A 25854-nucleotide genomic window follows, 5' to 3' on the forward strand; every position below is an offset into this window, starting at 1 on the left:
CCATTACTGGAACGATTTTTTTATTATTAATATAACATCGACTTGCAGTTAGTAAGCGACCGGGGCTATGGCCGGGGCTAGGTTTGATAACACATAGCCGCGACCGGAACCAGGTTTATGACCAGGGCTGCATAAATATTGATAGATCCTATAGAAATGTTATTTTTAATTAAAATTTATGATATGAGTTATAATTAAAAACAATACTTTTATAGGATCTATTAATATTAATGCAGCCCCGGTCATAAACCCAGCCGGGGCTGCATTAAAATTGATAAATCCTATAAAATATTGTTTTTAAATAAAATTCATGTCGTAAATTTTAATTAAAAATAACATTCTTATAGGATTTATCAATATTTATGCAGCCCTGGTCATAAACCTGGCCCCGGTCGCGGCTATGTGTTATCAAACCTAGCCCCGGCCATAGCCCCGGTCGCTTACTACTTGCAGGTCTTCGATGAGTTGAGTGAATTTAATTTTTTTTTCTTCTATCATGCACTGAAAAAAGTTTAAACCAATAGTGTTGCATGTAGTAATCACTTTTACTCCTATTCACTATTTGTTCAGAGCATGCCTTTTATAATTTTAAAAGGCTATATACATTTAAAAAATGTTTTGCATAAGAAAGGAGGAGGGGGGTAAATTAAATGTTGACGTAATTTTATTTGGGGTCTCTGAAAGTTTGACAAGTTGTTGACAAGAGGGAGGGGGGGGCATGTAAATATTGCCAAAAAGTTGTTGACGTAATTAATGGACATCCACTTTGGAAAATATTAAAAATATTATTATATTAAAGTAATAAATATCAAAAATAAAATACTTTAAAGAGAAAACAACAACGGAAAAAAATACACCTAACTAACCAATGAAAATAATTCCAAAAATGATAAATAACCAATCAATATAGCTAAAGTTAAAATGAAATTAACTGGCAGTGAGGCATCTTCCTATTTAATGTTAATCTTACCTTTAATTAATGTTTGGTTGGAGCAGTAATCAAAACCTCAAATAAATTCAAATTCTCACAGTTAGACAGATTTTTGCAATTAATTAATGTGTTTAAATGTTTATATACATGGGATTGTTTATCAGTTTTGAGGTGCTTTTTTATCTTTGTTGCTTCTCCAATATAACTGCAGTTTTATTGCTTAAATCTTATTTTATCTATAAACTTTGTTGCGCTAGCTATAATATCATATAAGACATTGCAGCCAGCTTAAGAAAATTTGTAGACAACATGAGATTTAAGTAGCCTATAAAGTGGATCTTTTTAACAAAAAACTTTTGTATTTTTTTAGTAGTGATAAATTTTCATTTTTATTTAATTAGAGTAAATTCCAATGAGTGGAAGCTTGCAATATCTTTTATCTAAGTTATTAACAAAGTTAGAAACAGTTGTGTTTAGAGTCAATAATTTTGTTGTGGAAATTTAGTTTGTAAAACAAAAGAAAGATTCTATATATATTTATCAAATCCCAGCCATGAGTTATTAATTTTTATGTTCAATCAACAACCAACGTATAAAAAAGATTTTATAGCGAAAGGGAACAAAACTCAAAAAAAACTCAAACCTTTAAAAAACTTGTATAAGAATTGAATTTTTTAATAAGTGCATCAAAAAAGACAACCAGGTTGTTTATTATTTTTCCATCGTAATTATTAAGAACAATATTTAACCCATGTTTGCTCATAAAACCCAATGAAATTATTAGCTAAAACAGGCGCTAAAAAAGAACCAATTGCAAATCATCTGCTTAATCGTAATATTTTCCGTCAAATAGAAAATGAGAACACAAAGTCGAGATCTGAATTAATATTTTAAACAATTCGAAAGTTTTATCTTTAAAGAAGAAATCAATTGTAATGTTGATAGTTTCCTTAAGTAGAATTTTTGTAAAGAAACTTTTAACGTCATATGAAACGATAAATATTCGTTATATTATTTGCTTTAAGCATTAATTCATTCTTCAACAAAAGTAAATGATTATAAAATGAAAAATTGTTTAGCTACAAGTGAAGACAATAAAAGAGAAAGATGTTTAGGTTGTAGTTGTCAATTATTCCAATTATTAAAATTATAAGCTGAAAAGTTGGAAGAGAATTATCTTTACTGAATTTGTGCAAATAGTTTTTATTTGTACAAGTAATTACTTTCCAGATAGGAATTTTTTATTTAAGGCATTAAATCGTTATTTTTGAGTTGAGTGTCAAAAAATTGCGAAATTCAATCGAATTAGAAAATTTGATTTGATTCAAATTTTCTATTTATAATTATTTGAATAAAATTTGTTTTGATTATAAATGCAAGTGGTAGTATACAAAAATTAAGACCATTGTTTAATAAAGCAAGTTCATTATGTTGTGAAGTTTATAAATATAATTTTTGAATTTTGTTTTTTAAATGGAAACCAAATGAATTTTGTGTATGAACATATTTTTTTTAAATAACACTTAATTGTTATTTTTATAATTAATTTTTTTTTCTTGAGTTGCAATGATTTTAAGTCCTTTTTGTTGTTGTTGCTGTTTTTGCTGTTGTTGTTGTTATTGCTATTGTTGTTGTTGTCGTTGTTGTTGTTGTTGTTTTTGTTGTTGTTGTTGTTGTTGTTGTTGTTGTTGTTGTTGTTATTGTTGTTGTTCATGTAGATTAGTGAGAAAGCCCAAGCAAGTGTTTAAAAAAAAATAGGCTAATTTTTTCCTTTTCAACTCTCCCATGAACTAACCAATTATCATGTAGACCTCGAACACCATTTTAAATTTTTAAGTGAAGATGGTGTCTTCAGCACTAGTAGTTTCATCTGGGTTTCTCTTGCAACCCTCCAGCGTCTAATATCTATAGTATACTCTTTTTTTATCAATGTAGATTTTAGTTTTTTGCTCATATTAATCAAATTTGGACCTCATATCTTGGAAGAAAGTGAAAATAAATCTGTAAAGCTCCTCAAAAACTTTAAGATCATGAGCTGACTCTCGCGATCTGAAAGCTAAGTATACCTAGAAAAATCTCGTTTGCAAGAGATTTTTCTTGGTATACTTAGCTTTATCAGTTTTCGTTAAAGAGTAATAAGAAAATAAAAACAACTCAACGATGAGTAGATACAAAAAGGTATTTGTAAAGATCCTGAAAAAATCCAAAGAAAGTTACAACTGTGTAGCAAAAGTCTGCATCAAGTACACCAACAAGATTCAACGAGAGGAAAGTACAATTTCAAAGTAAAAGAAGTAATAAACCAAATTATTCAATTACAAAATATTTTTCTGAAAATTGTTGTAGATGCTAAACATGTTGCTTGCGTTGTCACAAAACTGTCCTCTGCAATCATGAATATTTATTCCAAGCGTCCTGAGCTTATTAATAACAATACTATATTGCCACAAAACTGTCACCGTCAATCATGAATAATTGTTTCAAGCTTTTCGAACTTATTAATCATATTATCCAGGATTGAGTCAGCTGCATGGTTTGTTATGGAAATGAATTACAAGAAACGTTCAACTGGAGTGCCAGACGGCAGAATGTAACAAACCACGAAGCGGCATGTATTGATTTATATAAAAATTGAGTTGAATTTATCAAAAATTGATTTAATCATCACAAAAAAAAAAGTTAGGCAACTTCTGAAAAAACAGGTTTTAGGTTTGGGTAGGGTAAATTAGGTTTGGGTAAGTTATCCTTTAATTTGCATTGCAAATGAAAGGATAAATTTTTTTAAGTTTGCAGATGTAAAGGACACGGTCGAATTAGTTGTTTGACAAACGAGCCTACCTCAGTTGAAGGCCATTGTATTCTCTATTAATTTATTTAATGAATATATATGTAATTTACTTTATACTCTTTTTATAAACTTTATTTTTATTTAATATTATTATTAATTTGTCTGGAATTTTCAAATGGCTTCTTTGCAATGGGAATACGTTGAGTACTGTTGAGTTTCTGTTCTAAGATCAACGTAAAAGTGTATACGTTTTCATAGTTATTTTTTTGGTTAATAATTACGGACTTAACGCCCAATGAACAAATCTAATAGCATCAAGCTTTAACAGAGCTACCCAAATCATCTCAAGGTGGCACCCTTAAGTAAAAGTAACAACTTTTTGAATTTTGAAAATTTTGGCGCAACAAGTTGATAAAAAAAATTTTTTTACTATTCTTAACTAAATTTATATTTATTGATAAACTTAAATTTCATAGTATAATCTCTCAAATTTAAAAATTATGATCATATAAAGTTAGAAAAGTTACAAAATTTATTCGGTCATATTTTTTAAATGTTAATAAATTATAGTATGAAATTTAAAATTTATATGACTATAAATTTAGTTTAGTGTTGGTCAAAATTATAGGTCTTTTTTGTTCTCAGGCTTCAATCAGCGCAATTTTTTGCAAAAAAATCCTTATTTGATATGAGTAAAAATATGTAAATATTTGGAGTTTGATCCATATCTCTAAGTTATCTCAAACACCAAAAAATGATCCAATCTGTCCCTAAGAAACTGAACATAAGTTAACATTTAAACATAAAACAAAGTACGTTAAAAGTATTAACCTTATAAATAATAAAAGTGTCCAATCTTTTAGTTAATATGACGTGCTACATGCTTCTGTTAGCAATGTAGATGCACTAACTTAATTTTAAGGATACTCCATCAACTAACATTGTCATAACTAATATGACAGTAAATCAAAAAGTAATGTAATTGAATTACTGCTCATTAAGTTTAATCTCAATTTATGAACAGTTCCAATACTTTTTGCCATTTTATTGCAATGTGGTGTTACCAATGTGGTGTTTCCATAAAAGATTTTTATCTATAAATAAAACTTAAAAAATTAGTATACATGACTTTTTTTATATGAATAAGCGACAAGCATAAAGATTTTACACGCTAGCACATATATATTTGAAGCTGGATGAAAAATGAGACCATTTGACTTATTTGATGTTATGCAAAATTTTATTTGAACTAGTCGGAAACTTTCTTTAGCAGATTATTTATATCATAAAAAACCCTCTAGTTTTGAAACGTACATTTTTAAAACATTTTTTATTTTATGTTTTGTATATTATTAAGGTACTCAATAATTTTTTTTGTTTCTAATTCAATAGGTAAATGTTTATACTTTTAAAAAAGTCTTTTGTTTTCCGTAAGTACATGTGTACAATCTAATCTTTCTGTCGGAGCAACCCGACTTTCCGCGTATATATACATACATATATATATATATATATATATATATATATATATATATATATATATATATATATATATATATATATATATATATATATAAATATATATATGTATATATATATAATACACATACATATATATATACATACATATATATATATACATACATATATATATACATATACATACATATATATACATACATATATATATACATACATATATATATATATACATACATGAATATATATACATATATATATGCATACATATATATATACATACATATATATATATTCATTTATATTTTCATATAATATATATTTATATATTTTATATTTATATATTTATATATATATATATATATATATATATATATATATATCTCAAACACAGAAGGCCTTTCATGAAAAACTCTTTATATTGAATTTCCTATAAAAAGTTTGAACCACAATCATTAATTCATACATTTGTGTTGCTATAGAAATTTCAAATGAATCTTTCTTTGATAATTGTTTATATTAGCTGCAAAGATTTTAACTTTTCTATTTACTCAAACTTAGGAAAATTGAAACCCCCAACTATGATTAGATCTTTGAAACCTTTTTGGTCGACAAATTCTTTTGCAACTTCAAATACGTTTTCAATATATGTCATATAAAAATAATTTTATCGTCAATTTAAATAATTTTATCTTACAACTCCATTTCGACGACCATTAATTCAATCTTTTTTATATAAACATAACCATCCAAACTGCAGAGAGAAGTTTAAACCATATTTCAGTAATGCTCATTTTTTATTAAAATTAAAAGTTGCAATTACTAGTTTAAATTCGTAAAATTTCTTGTCAGGAGATGTGTCATTAAAAATATGCAACTTATTTTTTAAATATTACTCATATATGAGTATACAGATCCCTTATGAAACAGATCCATTAGGGTAAGGTAACCATAGAAATTAGATAAAAAATTTTAAAAAGGCTAACCGTGTGTTATTTTTAGATAACACACAGTCATCCTTACAGCCTAAATTCAATTGGTTTCTTTTCAAATTTTTGTATCTGTTTTCCACGGATACCATACTATAAAGGATCTGTCTCCTTATGGGCTTTATTCAGTTTGTTTCGAACTATTCTGAATATGAAATCCTGTTGACATTCAGCATCTGTTAAATCAGGAGATATGTATATATATATATATATATATATATATATATATATATATATATATATATATATATATATATATATATATATAGAAAATTTTATTAATTTTATTTTTACTATTTAGGGGGATTTTGAACTCCATGCAACGCCTGACAGTTTCTTAACTTTATTTAAATATGTATCATTCTTTGATGGATTGCTATTAACCTTGATTTCATTAAAGTTTTATATTTATTTTGCACACTTATCCTTTAGTTATCTATAAATGAAGACATTTAAATTAGTGTGCTATTCTCCTAAAAATAGATAGAACAACTTTAGTAAATGTTTTTATTACTTTTATGAGAGCTTTTTAATCTTTTTAACCTTGGTTTGTTCTTAAAGGCTTCCGTAAAAAAATTTAAAGGATTTGCACTTGCATTTTTAATAATTATTGCGAGTCATTTAATCAGATTAGATCGGCTTATAAAAATAGAAAAGAAAAACCAGTATTGTAAAAACTTAATACACAATGTAGCATGAAAATTTTAACGACCGTATATTATTTTATTGACTCATTATTATCTTATTAAACTTTCAAGCAAAAATCTAAAAAGTTGATTTTTTACAGTACATCATCCGATATGGTCGCACATTTTGCCATTAAAATCAAAACAAATGTCAAAACCAAAACTTTGAAATTATTTAACAAGAAATCAAATTTGAATTAAAATAGAGAGTTTTCTCTTGACAGTAGTAAAAAATTAATTAAATTTATTTACAAAGTAAAAAAAATACGGTCGTTAACAGTGGCGGATTCAGCATAGGGCGTGGGATAGGGGGGCAACCCCTCCTTCCCGCTCCCTAGTCATTCAACTGGCGCCCCCTAAAATATAAATTTCTCATTACAAAATTCTGCATTTATTTAAATGGAAATAGAAAACTAGGTAACAACAAACCATTTACAAAGTTGTCAGCAATTGAGGCAGAAAACAAAACAGAAACGTTTTGTTCTAAAAAAATATCTCTTATAATCATAATTTACACATTCAATGGATTTTTAACATAGTTTTGTGTATCAAAACAACTGTGATTTGGTTTATTAAAACAACTGTGAATAGAAGAAAAACAAAAAGTTTTGAATTAACTGATTTCAACATTGCCCAGTGGGAAAAAAGACGTTAAAAAGACGTCTTTAAAAGTCTTATTTACGATGTCTCAAAGACGTCTTTTTTTAGTCGATTATGCAAATCTAAAAGACATCTTTTTTCAACATCAAAAAACGTCTTTTATGTCTTAATCTTGTCATAAAAAGACGTGAAAAATACGTCTTTAAGACGCCTTTTTTTTTAGTTGATTATGTTTATCTGAAAAGGTTTTTTTTTCTCGGCGTCGGAAAGACTTTTTTTGTCATATTTATAAAGATACTATAGTATCCTATATACTATAGTACTCCTGCTTTTCATATATGAAAAGCTGTTTTTATTGAATGAAAATGATTACAGCTCTTCATAAAAAGTGTGACAAGAAGCTTTTTCCGATGCCGAGAAAAAAAACCTCTTTTAGATATCAATATGAAAGAGGAAGCATTTTCTACATCTTTTATATGTTTTAACATAGAAGAATTATTTATAAATAAAACAGAAGAATTGTTCAATAGAATATATTAATTTGAGTCATCAGCAGATTCATCTCCAGATTTATTGTTTTCTTCATCTTTCTCTTCTGTTTCTTGAGCGAGCTCTGTTTCTTGGCGTTGTTGCTTACGCACCAATAAAATTAACTATTTCACGTCGAGAATGATAAAATTAACTAATTCACGTTGAGAACTCTTTTTAAACGAGCTGGCTACGACGTCTAAAAAACAAGTGAACATGAAAAACATTCTCTTGTTTTAATGTAATTCAAAAAAGCAAATAAAATTTGATCAGCTGAGTGAAACACATTAGACTTACTGACTATTAATTCAAAAAGGGCTGATCCTTTCAACCCCTTCTTGTTTCTTGGTCCTTTCTTTTTGTCTCCACTAGGTTAAATTGAGACAAGATTCCAACGGTAAACGGTCTAAAAATATATAAAAATGAGTATGCTAAAGAAATTTACGACCATCAAAATGACTGTAGAACGATGTAAATTATTATGTAGTACTTAAACCAAGCTAAACATTTGCACTTCTCAGATTTGCTATGAAAACAAAGTTATTGAAAACAGATATTGAAATTTTTATGTCTTGTATGACGTTACTTTTTAATTTAATTTTGCTGAAATTAAGTGTTGTCGACCCAAAACAATTTAAAAATCCGTTATTGACTTAAGATAATCAAAAGCAAAAAGATAACTCAGCTAATACACATTAAAAGTTGTTTTTTATTTAAACTGGATAAAATTATTATTCAAAGCTGTATTTTAGCCTAAAACATAATGATGCTTTACTTAACAACATAAAATTATAAAAACTGGCGATATCATTAGCAACACAGATGAAGTACACATAAACAAAAACAAAGACTAGAAAGCTGCAGTGATGTTTAGCTATAAGAAAGTGTACCTCTCCAGTATCATTTTCACTTGGTCTTTTGTATCCAAACCAAAAGTTTTGCCAACGATTCTAAAAATAAATCTGTTATCATTATGTGCATTTTTTACGTAAATACAGACAGAAATTATTTACAGATTTTTTTTTGTCTGGAATTAAATATTTTAATTTAATATGTAATAAACAACGTTCTTTAAGCGCAACACAAAAAAAAATTTAGGTGACATATTAAATGCTTATAAAATCTAACTATATGCGTATTTTAGCCTTGCTCATGTGTTGGAATCCAAAATTAAACAGTAAAACCTTTTAAAACACTTACCTGCGATTAACTTTATTGAGACTAGATTATATTAATACCTTAGCTCTTTGTTGCGTGGAGAATTTTTTTACTTTAGTACATTTATGGCTTGTGGCCAATACAAGTTTTTCTCTGCCTTTTCAACCATCTTACTGGCACCACGCCATCCACTTTTTGCTTATTCTCATTAACATTTTCTAGCTAAACAGCTGCAGCCCGTCTATTTTGAAACTCCATTTAAGCAAAATGTTTTAAGGATACAAAAGCACTGTATTTAAAATCAATGATTAAAAAATGAATTTTCAATAAAAAAACAAAACAGTAATGTAATAAGTTTAAGTTTAGATTTGCAAGGAAAAAGTTTAAAGATAAACAAGTTGTCAAAGATACATTTAATAGTGATTCAGCAGTTAATTTAGTAATAGAATCCTTTTCAATGTTAACAACTTCTTTCAATGCACAATAAATTTCTTTTAATCCTAATTTTAGAGCACGAACAGCACTCACATGACTTTACTTAACGACTTTACTGTTAATTTGCAATATTTTGATTCAAAAATTTGCCAACGCTTAGTAGTTGCAAAGAAAAAATTATGCAGTCACAAAGAATATAAAAGACTTGTGAATTTATATCAACTATACGCTTCTGTACACCAATTTTTTTACCTTTCATATTGTTTATAAAATGTATATAAGTTTATTTTATAAATCTAAGTATAATCATACTTGGGTATTCTTTCAAAAATATCCACCAAATATCAATTTATAAAATGAGTTGAAACCAAATATCAATTTATATAATCAGTTTACTACTTGACCTCATTTCTGATTGAATTGAATAATAGCATACTTATTTTGTTTACACTAGATTCATTCTGGAATGAGTTTCAGACATGGCGTCAAACTCAAGTGGGCCCGAAGACTTAGTGAGCCTATAACTTTTGGCAAGGATCTGCCTGGATTTGTTAGGAAAAGCGAGCATTTTTAGATGAAAAATTAATGTATATTAACTAGTATTATTAATGTAAACTTTCGTCTGATTGGTTAGCAGAAAACATTGAAAAAAAACTGATTGGGATTGGACAAAGGATATAACTCAGTTTTTACAAAAATGCACTTAGTACCTTCTGCATGTTATAGATCTAGAAATATTTTGCCTATATATTTTGTTTCTAAGCAGAATTTTAATTTTGAGCCTTTTTAATGCTGCGCCTGTGTGTTTCGCACACGCTACGAGCCGGCTCTTTATACATATATATATATATATATATATATATATATATATATATATATATATATATATATATATATATATATATATATATATATATATATATATATATATATATATATATATATGTATATATATATATTAGGGCGTTCCAGCTGCCCCACAAAACTCAAAATTTGGTCGTGGATAGCAGTTCAAGTTTTTGGTAAGGCCTTTGGGCCTAAAAACAACGGCTACTAATTTTTTCCTGCAATCTGATCACATATGAGTTAGCACAAGCGACATAAAGTTTGATACTGTGAAAAATATACATTTTTTGTAACAATATCTTATGAGTATTTATTTTATCTTTGTTTAGTATCGTTATTTAACTAACTTTGATTATTTTTTAGATTACTAATGATTAATATATAATATAAATGTATCATAATGGAAACTAGACATAATGATCGATATATAAAAATGATATTAGGGACCACTCCTGTAATCAACGACAAGGAAATCAAGGGACATAAACTACCAACAAAGAAGCAAGTAATTCTTTGCCTGCTTGCAAACCTTAAGGGTTTAAACTTTAATGATGCATTATCTGTTACAATTGATAAGGTCCTGAAGCATTATTTGAAGTCAAACATCCCTCTAATAAGTGGAAGAAACAACATTAGCAAAATAATTAAAGAAGAATATAATGAATTTATGAAGTTAATGAAATACAATGAAAATCGAAGACATTTGGATAACCCAGGAATCAAGAAATTTATGTCAACATTAGATGCTACCATGAAATTTTATAAGAAATCGTTCTCCAAGATATGGAAGTTCAAAAACGACATAAAACAACAAAGGAAAAAGAATCCATCGATGCAGACATTGCTTTCATGCAAAGCATGATAACTAATAGGAAAGCATCTTATTCAGGAATTGACAAATTCAAAAGTCGTTGAGAAAAGGTAGAAAAGAACCTATGATAAAGCTTATCCCAAAAGAGACCATTCGATAATGTTCAAAGAAACTGATGAGTTTGAGATAACCAGTAATTCTTGTTATGAATCGGTTGGGGGGACTGCTGGACCCAGATCGGCTTGCTCTGAAATTGAACGGCGACACAAAAGGGAAATTAAATCTGGTGAACACATATTTGTCCCACATGATATTCTCAAGAATTCAAATGTTATTTCCTGGAGTGTGAGGAATAACATTAGTAATACTAAGATGAAATCATTCGTACATTTGATGTTATCTGTCTGCGGAGGAGATGTTTCAAAAATAAATCTAAGTTCCAGTTCAGCCCATCGATATCGAACATCAATACTGCCCCATATCAGCCAACGAATAAAATGCAAATGGAAATCATCTCCAAAAATGGTGGTACATTGGGACGGAAAACTAATGGCTTTCCTGGACTACAAAGACACCGATGATCGTCTACCTATTTTAGTATCGGAAGTAAATGGAACTAAACTTCTTGGTGTGCCAGCCCTTCCAAGTTCAACCACAAAAGCTGATCTGAAACATGGTAAAGTTGTCTCTGTTGCAACAAAAAATCTGCTTGTAGATTGTAAATGTGACAAAAACATCATAGACATGGTCTTCGACACAACACCTCGAATAGAGCTTAGGCTTTAACATAGCAATTATTTATTAAATTTGTGAAATGTTAATAATTTATGAAATTTCATTTTTGCACAAACTCTAGGACAAATCATTTTTGCACAAACTCTAGGATTACAAATATTTTGGAGGTTTTAGTAATGGACTAATTGTAAGGCTGTTAAATATAGTTTTATTAAAGAATTAATTAATTCTTTCTTTACATCACAGGACAGCATACTGCAGCATGTGTCTGCCTGAAGAAAGAACTAGACCGCCCCTTGTTGTGGTTTGCATGCCACAGGCATGTAGGAGAAGTCATGCTTAGAGACTTTTGGGATTCATTAAATATAGAGGTTTTATCTGGTCCAAACATTTAACTTTTTAAAAGGTAAGCCTAATGCTTTAACAACATCATTAAAAAAAAAGGTTTTTTTAATTGATTAAATAGACTTGCTTTAATTAGTGATAATGATTATAAATTGTTGCAAATTCAAGAGCCACTACTTACAACTTCCACCAGTTAATAAAGCAAACTTTTACTATCCTGAACTTGCTAGAGCAACTGAAAAGGAACAAGAAAGCTTAACAAATTGCTACCGTGAATTCCTAGCGTTAGATGAATTCCTTCACTCGCGAGGATTACCAAAAACTTATTAAAATCAACCTGTTATTAGTTACAATAGGATCCGAACCTCAGAAGTTTAGCATGAAGCACCCTGGAGCTTTGCACAAAGCAAGATGGATGGGAAAACTTCTGTACACTATGAAAATAGTATTATTGTCCGGAAAGATAATTGAGCAGTTTCCCAATTCAGAAGTTGCAACCAAAATCAAATCAAGAAATCAAAAATATTTGTGTATAAAAATCATAAAAACACATATATTTCCGGTGTATATATAATGAAACACAGTTGCAAAATTTTGAACAGCGATTTTGAAAAAAGTTGGGGCGGCTGGGACGTCCTAATATATATATATATATATATATATATATATATATTATATATATATATATATATATATATATATATATATATTTACATATATATTTACATATATATTTACATATATACTTATATATACATATATATATATATATATATACATATATATACATACATATATATATATATATATATACATACATGTATATATATATATATATATATATATATATATATATGTATGTATGTATGTATGTATGTATGTATGTATTTATGTATGTATGTATTTATGTATGTATGTATGTATGTATGTATGTATGTATGTATGTATGTATGTATGTATGTATGTATATATGTATGTATGTTTTTTTGTATGTTTGTATGTATGTATGTAGAGAGAGAGAGAGAGAGAGAGAGAGAGAGAGAGAGAGAGAGAGAGAGATTGGTAAATTATAAAAAAAGTTTTTTAAAAATAACTTTTTTCAAGTTTTTTTTCTTTAAGTTTAACAAAAAATTTTTTCAAGTTTAACAAAAAAAAAAAAAATTTAATACTCGCACTAACAAGCAAGTTACTTAAAAATTTCCGTAATTACCGAATACTACGGTGTATGTGGTAGATTATTCCAGTTGACTGAATTATTCCAGTTCATGTGCAAAGCTTAAAACGAGGATACGTTTTTAAGTTATAGCCATTAGAATTGTTACGAAAACCCAGTGAAAAAGCGCACATGGGATACGTGTGGATTTTTTCCATATGTAACCCATGTGGGGATTATTATTTTGTCCCATGTGGGTTTCATTTGGTAAATCCCACATGGATTCCATATGGTAAATCCCATATGGTATACGCGTGGGTTTTTACCATATGTAACCCATATGGGGATTATTATTTTGTCCCATGTGGGTTTCATATGGTAAATCCCACATGGGTTTTATGTGGTAAATCCTACAGGGGATATAGGTGGAAAATACTACATGTTATAGATCTTAAATGCCACATATTTTAATCCAAATGGTATAAAAGTAGTCAATACTAGACAAAAGTCCGAATGCTTCTATGATAATTTTTAAAAATCTTTTAATTTAAAAATTACTTAAATAGTAATTTAAAATTAATCATCGAAGCTTTCAGAGAGGTTTAACTTAATCTGGTATTTGCTACTTTATCCCATTTGGTATTCAAAATGTGCAACATTTTTGATCTTTTACATGTGATGTTTTCCACCTATAACCTATGTGGGATTTACCTTAAACTATTATGACGAAATTTTATAAAATTAAAAAACGTGTTGCAAAATGAATTTATTTTAAAATAAATGCTATTAATCAATACATCCAAAAAGAATATTACAAATATTATTTTTTCTTTTGCGATTTACACGCCGTTTTTTGTCGATTGAATTAATTAAATCGCTTTGGCTTGCATAATACCAAGGTTTTTAGTATCTTCTAACTTTCTTCAAACATTTTCTAAAAAAAAAATAAAAATACAAATATATATAAATATAAATATAAATATAAATATATATATATATATATATATATATATATATATATATATATATATATATATATATATAGAGAGAGAGAGAGAGAGAGAGAGAGAGAGAGAGAGAGAGAGAGAGAGAGAGAGAGAGAGGAGAGAGAGAGAGAGAGAGAGAGAGAGACTACAATATTTTACAAATAATTATTTCCTAATTTATTACTTACAATGACTAAAGTATTATGGGTAATTAAACACATATTATGCGTAATGAGCTTGAACCCATGAGGAGAATCCTGAAAAAAAGTGATCAATTAGGATAAGTAGTTAAACAAAAAAACAAAAACAAAAATGTAAAAACCTACTTTTTCAATGATGTAGACGTTGGGTGCAATAGCCACTGGATGCAAAAGTATCTTTACTTTTTCGTCACACACACGGCCTTCTATAATAACAGGCCTTGACATCGCGCAAAATGCCGTAAAAACTGAAGGCCGATTAAACTTTAACTTTTACTTATATTGATATATTTTTATATTAGATAGGGTGTAATGGTTTCTAATAATAACCTCTAGTAAAGACGGAAATATAAAAAGAAACCAAAAAATTGTTAAAAGATAATCATATTTTTTGTATTTCAAATTTCATTAAGAATATTTATGAAATATTAAAAGTATTTATGAAATATTAAAATAACAAGCAGAACCATAACAAAGTATATATATATATTAGAAAGATAACTGTATTTTTAATTTTTTTTGCTAAAAATGGTAACAATAAAAATCACCAACAATAAAAAACACCAACAAAAGTTGATTCAAGCAAAAAAAAGTTTTATCAATATATCTCAACAGAGTAAATATTTACAAATCCAAACATATTGAGAGACATATAGGCTAATGAGAAAATAAAAAAACATAACAAGTAAATAGCATAATAAATTACTAAACTAATTTTCATATAAATTATGATAGCTTCAGTATTTTGGGAGTGGTAATTAGTGAGTAATTCTTTAGCAGAATATTAGAATATACTCTGCATTGTTTTTTTGTGATTTTAAATTTATATTTAGCAGAAATGAACTGAAACTGAGTAACACAAATTGTTCTGCATAAAGGGTCAGTAGCACCTTGAAAAAAAAAAGCAAAATATTGACCATTAGAAAAGAGTATCAGAAGGAATTTCAAGTCAGCCTCTGTTTAGGCTATACAGATAACTTTCATATTTATAATAATAATTGGTAGAATCATCATAAATTTTTATTACACTTTTTTGCACATAGCCAGCAATGTAAACTATAGCCACTAATGTAGATTTATTAACTGAGCTTTCAAGATCATGTATATTATCCAGAAGTTCTTTTTCATCAGTAGAAATATCTCTAAAACATGTCACAAGTATGACCATCGATACCATCAACAGGAATGTCAAGTTGTAATATCAATTTAGTATGTTGAATATTAATTTTTTCAATTACAGATTTAGCATTTATAAAGTAAGTACCTCCAGATCCCTGTCGAAGCTTAGAAGCTTTTTCGAAGTGGATCTGTTGAAAACCAACCTAATAAGACATACTTTGCTCAATTACTCAACAAAGTTTCTCAAGATCAATAAAGCCATAACATGAATGCGCTATTGCATTGCTAGTATCTAGCGTAAGCTGTTTTACACGCTTACCTGTAGGTTTCATAAAATTTGACAGTTCAGCAATATCTCTTAGCAGTTGTAACTGTTGATCACCAACTGAATGGATTTCTCCACATAATTTATTTCTAAACCAAATGCCAGCACCAGGTGCTTTGACATTAACAACAATGCTATATTTTCAATCTCTGGATGGGTTCTTAATGCAGCTACTGTTTCTTCACAAAAAACAGACAAACAAAACTTTACAGATTGTCTCTCTATTGGTTTTGGATAAACTGATTTAGCTGTAAGTTTAGAGAGTTTAAAAAGACTATTACACTCAGTTTTATATAAAGTTTCTAAATCACTCCACTTAGCCAAAGCCAGTTCTTTATTGTTCAAAAATTGAAGTTCGCTAGTCTTTTTTGTCAACCAATTGTTTTGTATAAATTTTAAGAGATGCACATAATCATACAATAAATATATACCTGACGTTGTTAACCATGGTTTACTATCAACTGTTTTAAACATTCCAAAAAATCTTTGATTTACACGGTTACCATCAGTAATTATTACCAGTGTCTTACTATTTTCAATATTATTTATCGTATCAACAATTTGTTGACATTGAGCAAACTGAAATTCAGAGGAAAGATTTGCAATAGGTTGAGCTCTACATATAAATTCTGGACCTCCAAAAAGACATTTAATCATAAATGATAAAATTGTTTTAGCTACCTTTTCAGGGTAGTTTACTGCTTGACCAAACAAAGCACCTCTTTGGTAAAGTAATGAAGCTTTGACATAGACCTTATCAATTAGTAGTATGGAAGTTCTTTTTAATGGATTTAAATTCATAAAAATACTATTTATGAAACTTAGGTCCTCCATTGAGCTTATTTTTGAAGCCAATCATGTTAAAGTCCTTATACTTGGCAACTTGTAGTCAATACACAAACAATCATCTAAACTTCGTTGCATAGCAAAATACTCATATGCTCTACATATAATATCTGAAGGATATAAAACTTCACCAACATTAACTTTTCTCATAGCATTAAGGTATTCGAATAGAATATTTGACTGAAGCAAACTTTCTTTATTTTTTAAAAATCTAACTGCTTTAAATAAAGCTGATTAAAAACAATTTATTAACTTTAATTTGTTTACAGCTAAAGATGAAATATTACAAGTTGTGCCATTATGGTTAGCTACAAATAATAATCATTGAAAATTACTAAAATAAATAATGGAACACCAAGTTTGTACATTTTTGATTGTATGTGTAAACTTTTTTTATTAAGCTGGAAAACAATAACATCGTTATTATCACTTAACAAAGATTGAATATAGTCAAATATAAGTTCATCCTCTTTTAGAAAATCATTTAACTCATCTGGTAAAATGCTTCGAAAACCGCTTGAAGTTACAGTTTTTCTAACTTTACTTGCTGGTGTGGCTAAACAACTAGGCGGAATATTTTTAAAAACAGATGGTGGGTTTAAAGGTCGTTGCTTCCCATATTTGCTTTCAAAAGGTGCTTCATTTTGCCAATGCAGTTGACATACTGCTTTATAGTCTGTAACAATAAAACCAGTTCTTGGGATAGCTTCACTACATCTTTTTCTCTCCTCTAGATTCTTCGGGAATTTATAAATTGATACTTTGTTGTGGTTGAGTATTGATAATTTTGTTGTAGTTGTAATTGGTATTGTAGTTGTAGTTGTATAAATTGTATAAGAGATACACAGCAATTTATAGGCATTTTTAAGGCATTTTAATTATTAAAAAAACTTATCGTTAGTTTGACAATATTATTACCTTACAATGTTAACGCCTTGAACCTTACAACGTTTTCGTCTTGAAGTTGCGCTATCTACTTTATAAACCAATCAAATTTTAAAGATTTATTAAAAAAGCGCGAACACAAACTTTCGTCTAATGTTAAAAGATGAAAATGTAAACACAGTATTAGGAATTGGCCTTCAGTTTAACAACTTTGTTGCGCGATGTCAAGGCCCATAGAAAGCCGCGGTCACACATAATATAATATTCTGAAACTAATAAACAAACATCTAAATTTCTATAAGTAAGTTTATTCTTTGATCATTGCCTTTATATCTTATCTTATTTTCATATCATAATCTAATATGGTATTATTTATATAACATATCACAACAATATTATTAAATTTGTGATGTTCAAATATCATATGAACATTCTCTAAGATGTTCATATGATATTTGAATATAGTTCTTGAGTATATTATCTGCAAACAATTGACTGATGCAATTTCAAATGTTGTCAAAAACTAAGCATGCATGCATGGGACACTGCAGTGTCCCACAAAGAAATACTGGTTTGAAAGTCAAATTTTCTTTATTAAAAAAAAATATTAAAATAGGGGGGAGATAGGGTGGTTTCTGTAACTTTTTTTAGGCTCCAAAACTTTCACTTTATATATAATAAGGTTCATAAAACTTAAGGGACTTACGAAGTACATTGAGGAACAAAAACAGGATATTTACAGAAACTTTTCAATTTTTAATCTGGAGTACCAGTGTTATTGGGAATAAAGTCTCTGGGTCCAGTATTCAAAGTAATATGATCTAAAGTAACATATAAATTAAATAAAATGCTTTAAAGTGCATGCAGTTATACATATAACTCCTGATAGTTAACTATATGTATAACTAGTTATACATAAAATTTATTATATAAACTTATTTTTTAGGGTTATGCTTGAACAAATTAATACCAATTAATTCAAATTCAAGATTTAGTTCAAGTTCAAGTTCTTATTTGTTCATTGTTTTTCACTATTTTATATCTATTTGTTCAAATTTGTTAAATAGTACTAATTCTTACTACAGTAAGAATATTAATCATTGTTGAACGTGATTTTATTAGTAACTTAATTTTACTTTCAACATATTTTGACAACACCCTTTACATTTTAAATGATGACAGCTTTACTTTTCTAATGATGTTAAATTTATTACGTTTCAATAACTCAGATTGAATTTTAACTGAATTATTGTAAGCTTTGTAAGGGTTTGTTGTATATTAAATGGTGTTGTAAATAAAGTAAAAAGAATATATATATATATATATATATATATATATATATATATATATATATATATATATATATATATATATATATATATATATATATATATAGTTCTATAGTTTGTTGGCTTTAGGAAGAGCGGAAGTAAAAAAGTGATTCTTACGCCAACACATACGTCACTTTTAATTACTTTTGACTTTCGTCCAACATTTCCGTGTTGGACGAAAGTAAAAACCATTAATTTAATTACAAATTATTCGTTTTTTTAAAAAACCACAAAAACGCAAATTTAATTGACCAGAATGTTTTTAAAAACATTCTGAATGTTTTTATAACATTTTGAATGTTTTTAACAATATAAACAATGTTTTTATTTTTATTTTTTTTAATAAAATGTTTTTATTTTAATTTTTTTTACTGTAAATCATGCGCGGAGTGTTGCTACATCGACTATCTTATAGCCTGACTCGCAAGGGAGTGCTGCTACATCGACTGACAAATAGCCTGACTCGCAAGGGAGTGCTGCTACATCGACTGACAAATAGCCTGACTCGCAAGGGAGTGCTGCTACATCGACTGACAAATAGCCTGACCCGCAAGGGAGTGCTGCTACATCGACTGAGGGTTTGGTTGGGGCAGGCAGTCTATCATTATTAAAAAAAAAAAATTCCGGTCTTGCAATTTAATTTTTACTTTTTGTCAACAAAATATCGAAAAAACTTTCGGACAACATCTAAGGGTTCTATATATATATATATATATATATATAGTATTTAGGCTATGGGATCATCCATAAATGATGCCAGTAGATAGAGGGGCAGTGTGAGTTTAACAATAATTGACAATGGAAAGGGGATGTTGAAACCAAAATAATGTCAATTAAAAAATTGATTTAAAAAAAAAAGTAAAATATTTTATTTAAAAAAAAAGTAAAACAATTTATGTTAGCTATGAGCAGGTTTTAGAGGTATTTACACCAACAATATGGTCTAAAAACTTCTTGCTTTTGTTGCTTAAAACTGTAGAGGATCATAGGAATAAAAATTTAAATTCAGAAATTAGCTTACTTATCTGAAAGAACAATTTATGTTTATTTTTTTTACTTTTAGTACTGTTGAGAATAAATGTATAATTGAACCAGAAAAAAATTGATGGAATATGCATTTTTTATATTATATTAACAATTCAGATATACCATCATAATATGATAACAAAAACTGACATCATTTTCAATGGGAGATGGCAAAAAATTGACTGAGTTTGATAAAGGGTGAAGGTGTTCAATAAACCGGGTCATCATCTGACATCATTATGCATAGATGACCCTAGATTTAGATAAAATAAGTAATCAATTTGCCATATTTCTCTTTATAAAGTGTAAGAAAAAAGCATTGATATGCTGAGAACCTACCTATTGAGCAAGCTTTGACCACCTATTTTATAAATTTGAGAGACGGAACTGGAAGTGCGAATCGCAAAAGAACTAATAACAATGCTCTAAATTAATTTTAACTTTGTAGACTAACATTAATATAGTATTTAGAAATAATAAATGAAGTTTACATGATTTTTAAAATTTGTATTTATTTCCATTAATTATCAGTTATCAGTCTCTATTTTATAAAATGAATTAAAAAACTATTTATTTATAGTATAATAATAATACATAAATACTAGTTTCCTAATGCTATTATCATCACAATTTTAATGATATTCGTTTTAAAGTGAAACTTTGTATCAATTTTATTGTTTTAATATTAATTATATATATATATATATATACATATATATATATATATATATATATATATATATATATATATATATATATATATATATATATATATATATATATATATATATATATATATATATATATATATTATTTTATTTACAACAACATTTGATATACAAGAAACCCCTACAAAGCTTACAATAATTCAGTTAAAATTCAATCTGAGTTATTGAATCGTAATAAATTTAACATGCATGGGACACTGCAGTGTCCCATGCATGCAAGATTGGTTTTTGACAACATTTCAACTTGCATCAGTTAATTGTTTGCAAATAATTTACTCAAGATCTATATTCAAATAACTATTATATCATCCTAATAATACGTCTATTTGCACAAATCTTAATCTTATTTCTATAAAGAAAGATAAACATTATTCGTGGTACTTACATTCTTGCTTGCCATTCTCTATATAATATAAAATATTTTCACACAAATTTAACGTAACGCAATGCTTTGTCGATTTAAAAAATTTTTTTAGTTTTTTTTAAACAGTTTTTTTTTAGTTTCCAGCTTTCAAATTAATTCCCATGCAAATCCCACAGGAAACCCACGTGGGATTTCCCATGTGTGTAAATACCATATGGTTCCCACATGTAACCCATGTGGGATTACCCACATGGGTTTTAGGTGACACATTTCCATACGGATACCACATGGGAAAATCCGTCCCACGTCAATCCCATCAATCCCACACGGAACCCACGCGGAACCCATGTGGGACGCGGTTTTATTTTTCACTGGGAATAGTTGATAATATAATGTTTTGATTTTTACGCATTGGATCGGAATTATTCATGCGGATTGAATAATCTACACTTCCATCCCCCTGAATTATTTCGTCCCACTGCATAAAACTGCAAGTTGAATGTATTTTTAATTTCAATTTTTAGCTTTCGATGACCTTATTTTGCAGGATGTCTATAAGCATTTTGGAATTGAAATTGCTTCAAGAGAGTTCTTTCAGGATTTATTTTTACACGAGTCACCAATTATTTTTTATAAGTTAAAAGTAAAGTTTGTGAAAAGCTAAAAATTAAAAAACTCTATCAAAATTCGCAAATATTTTTATTTTAGTTAAGATATTCAGTTTTCCTCTAAGTGCTCGCTTTGCGAGTAATATGCAGTGGGCACTGTCTTGTTTGTGGTACTTTTACTCTATTGAAAGACACAAACGGTTTGGTTAAAATGACTCTCAAAATATTTCCTTGTAAAATGAAAATTTATTTTTTAAAAAAGAATTAATGTTTTTTCAAACAGTTGCAGTATATATTTATCTGTTTTAGCCCACGCCTATGAAAATCAATAAATAATTTAAAGATTTTAAAACCTTAGAACAAACAAGTAAAACTACAAATCAAATTATAATCAGAAAATTGAATTTAAATCAAAATGAAAAAAGACGAAACTTATTTTGATAATATTTTTATCTACCTTACAAAAAAGATATATCAAGACTCATTTACAAATAATAAAAAAGGCAACCTTAGGGATCTATCGCGAAAATACACTGTAAAAGGTACATACATAATATATATATATATATATATATATATATATATATATATATATATATATATATATATATATATATATATATATATATATATATATATATATATATATATATATACATATATGTATGTACCTTTTACAGGTAAGTAAGGTAAGTATGGGTATTAAGGCCCACCTAACAGACTTTTGGTCATTTAGGCTTTAAAAATTAAGTTTAAAAAAATATTTTCGATTGCTGCTTAAGATTAATCATTCCTTTGTGTAAAAATCTTATCTGCATATTGAGGAAATAATTATAACAAAAGTTATTCATGTTTTTGTAACATACCTTAATTGGGCCTTATTACCCCCTTATGCGGGTAATAAGGCCCATGTAAAAAATACAAAAAATAAATAAAGAAAAACCAGAAAAAAGTTTGGAAACATTCTATTAATGCATAGTTTATCTCACATTTATAAAATAATAAGTAACCTTGCATATTTATATACTTTAAAAGAATCAATTTTTTATACAACAGTGAATAACAACAGAAAATTAAAAAATTCAATAAAGAAATGTTACAAAGAAAAACATTATTATTCGCAGAATGGACATACTAATTCTTCCTCATCTTCAGAATCATACCCCATGCACGCCTCGTGGTACCATACTTTACATTTACAACATTGTCGCATACTTTCTACAGACTTTTGCTGGCATAGCAAACAAAACCAATCATTCACATCCACACTTACAGACTTACTTTTCTTTGCACTTGGTTTTCCTTTGCCTTTATTCTTTTTATTAACAGCTTTAGAAGTGGAAGATTGAGAATAATCTTTTTTCAGGTCTTTAGAAACATTTGCTTTTCCTTTGCCCTTATTTCTATTATTAACAGCTTTAGAAGTAGAAGATTAAAAATCTTCTTTCGTTAGGGCTTTAGCAACATAGTTAAAACTTTTTTTGCGACCGACCATAGCCATATTTTTCTTTTTAGCAGGACTCGGCATTAAATCATTGAAACTTGCATTAAGATTAATTTCAGGTTGATCGACTGAAACTGTTGAGGGACTGGGTTGGGTGACTGAAGCTGGTGAAGGACCAGATTCAGTGGGCCGATTTTTAGTGGGCCTTATTACCCGCTTTGAACCTGTTACGTTTATCGATAATGTATCCTTTTGTTTCAACACTTGCATAAATATTACATGATGAGTAATGATAACGAATAAGTACTTAATGCAAATAAATGCAATTGAAAAAAATAGAAGCTTTATAAAATATTTTAAAATGTAAAAACACGTATCTTAAAAATTAGACTTAGGCAATTTTTGACGAAACTAACAAAGTAATCTTGCTTTGTCGAACGCGCGGTAAAGAAATGCTGATTTTTTTTTGCTGCCAGTGATAAAACCAGATAACTCTAATATTTTAATGTCGAAAAAAAGTTTCACAATTTATTTTTTCCCTAAGTTTGGATTTGTGGGCCTTATTACCCGCCGGGCCTTAATACCCATACTTACCTTATATATATATATATATATATATATATATATATATATATATATATATATATATATATATATATATATATATATATATATATATATATATATATATATATATATATATATATGTAAATATTGTATTTAATATATTTTGTTGATTTAAAAAAAAAATAATGAATTAAAAAAAAAAGTAATTTGAATCTTCTACAATAGAATACAATTTGTTGTAAAATTTTAGATCACGCATCACATTACACATATATCACACATTTAATAACATAGATCACACACTTAATAAGAATATTACATCATTTCCATAACTTACTGTATTGATGAAACTTTGCAGAATAGTAAATCATAATATCTGTAATTTCTATCACTTATCCTTTTTTCACTGTTTTTGTAACATAAAGCATTACAACGACACACAGTCTGTGCGTCGTTGAAATACATAGTCTATATAGACTACAAAAAGCTTCATAATTAATATGGAACTATTATTATAACTAAGTAATTCCACGTCAAAACAACCATTTTTTTTTTAAAATGCAACCCTATGTCTTTGGATTTTTTTTATATTTTTACCATAGTTAGTACATTATAAAATAAGATAAATCCCAAAATTTCAAGGTCTAACTCCCAACGGTTCGTGAGTAATGGTTGTTTTAATTTTGGCTACTATTATGGTTTTGGTCGTTTTCCGCCATTTTTAAATTTACATTTCTCCTTATAAAATCAAGTCTATAAACATTTGAGTTCTAAAAATAAGTGACTTAGTTTATTTCTAGGTGAGGAATTTGTATATATAAATAAAAAACTCATTTTATAATAAAAAAGTACCTAAATATTAATTATAAATGTTAAAATAATGGACACCTGCCCCGGTAAAATTTTTAGGTGTGCAGTAAATTTTTTAAGCCTAAAATTTCAAATTAGATCATTGTTTGTTTGAAAAACATTTTGTGAAAAAAATATTTCTGCCAAACACATAGTTTAAAAATTAAATGAAAAATATTACAAAAAAAGCAAATATAGCATATTTCGCTTATCGTAGTATTCAAAATAAATAAAAATGATGCATACTTGAATTTATATACAATTTTTTATAATATATCCATTAAAAATTATTGATTTACAAATATATACTTAATAATTTTGTTAAAATCTTTTTTTGAAAGTTCATATTTGTCTGATATTATTTTTGGTGCACTTATTAATGTTATTATATTAATAAGTGCACCAAAATGTTATTGGTGATTGGTATCCAACAATAATCATTCCTTTTCGGCCAGAAAAACTGTTCAAATGGACCGTGTGGATGCATAAACTTTATTTTTATATCATTATATTCTTCATCTTTTTCTTCAACTGCTGCAATTCACCAAAACGAGTCATGTGTACATGCGTAATATTTGCATTTCTGCATTAGCTCAAAATTTATTAAACTTTGGTAACTTGATTTTTTAGTTATATTTATAGATTTTGGATTTATATTGTTACTAGTTTTTTTAAATAACATAGATGCTTTCGAAACTGGTATGCAATGGTGAAATCCTCGACTTCCTGGTATTGTTTTTCCCTTCTCAAATCGTTTATTTTATGTAGCTCTAACATTAATTATTAAATATAGTTCCTTTATCAATTTTAAAGAACTTTATTGTGAGCGTTTTTTGAGTGCAAAATTCAAACATTGCATCGATTGTTAGTATCTGATTTTTTTTTGGACGTTTTCTTGCTGTTGTTCGTTTAACTGTATCACCTATTGCATCACAAGAAGATTTGCCATGACTGGTTGCAAAAAATATCCATTCAGCTTTCAATAAAAAATCTTCTGAGTGATGGCATAGATTTTGAAAATTTTTATACTGTCCTCCACATCCATCAGAAAAGTAATACAATTTGAAAATTAAAGAAAGGTTTCTTTGATAT

General features: G+C 27.7%; 2 long non-coding RNA genes across 3 annotated transcripts; both read right to left on the reverse strand.

The window, feature by feature from the left end:
- Positions 1-7900: 7900 nt before the first annotated feature.
- LOC136077043 (uncharacterized) lies at positions 7901-24429 on the reverse strand. Its single transcript, XR_010636787.1, has 4 exons — positions 24251-24429; positions 8892-8951; positions 8299-8407; positions 7901-8200 (listed from the first exon to the last, which is right to left on the reverse strand). It is a non-coding gene; the product is annotated as an uncharacterized LOC136077043 (long non-coding RNA).
- Positions 14236-22174, reverse strand: LOC136077042 (uncharacterized). Of its 2 annotated transcripts, XR_010636786.1 has the most exons (3): positions 21316-22174; positions 14659-18117; positions 14236-14418 (listed from the first exon to the last, which is right to left on the reverse strand). It is a non-coding gene; the product is annotated as an uncharacterized LOC136077042 (long non-coding RNA). The 2 variants fall into 2 exon arrangements; XR_010636785.1 differs by lacking the exon at positions 21316-22174 and having other exon boundaries at positions 14659-19096.
- Positions 24430-25854: the final 1425 nt, after the last annotated feature.

This window comes from Hydra vulgaris, chromosome 02 (genome assembly GCF_038396675.1).
Source record: "Hydra vulgaris chromosome 02, alternate assembly HydraT2T_AEP".
Classification (NCBI taxonomy): domain Eukaryota; kingdom Metazoa; phylum Cnidaria; class Hydrozoa; order Anthoathecata; family Hydridae; genus Hydra; species Hydra vulgaris.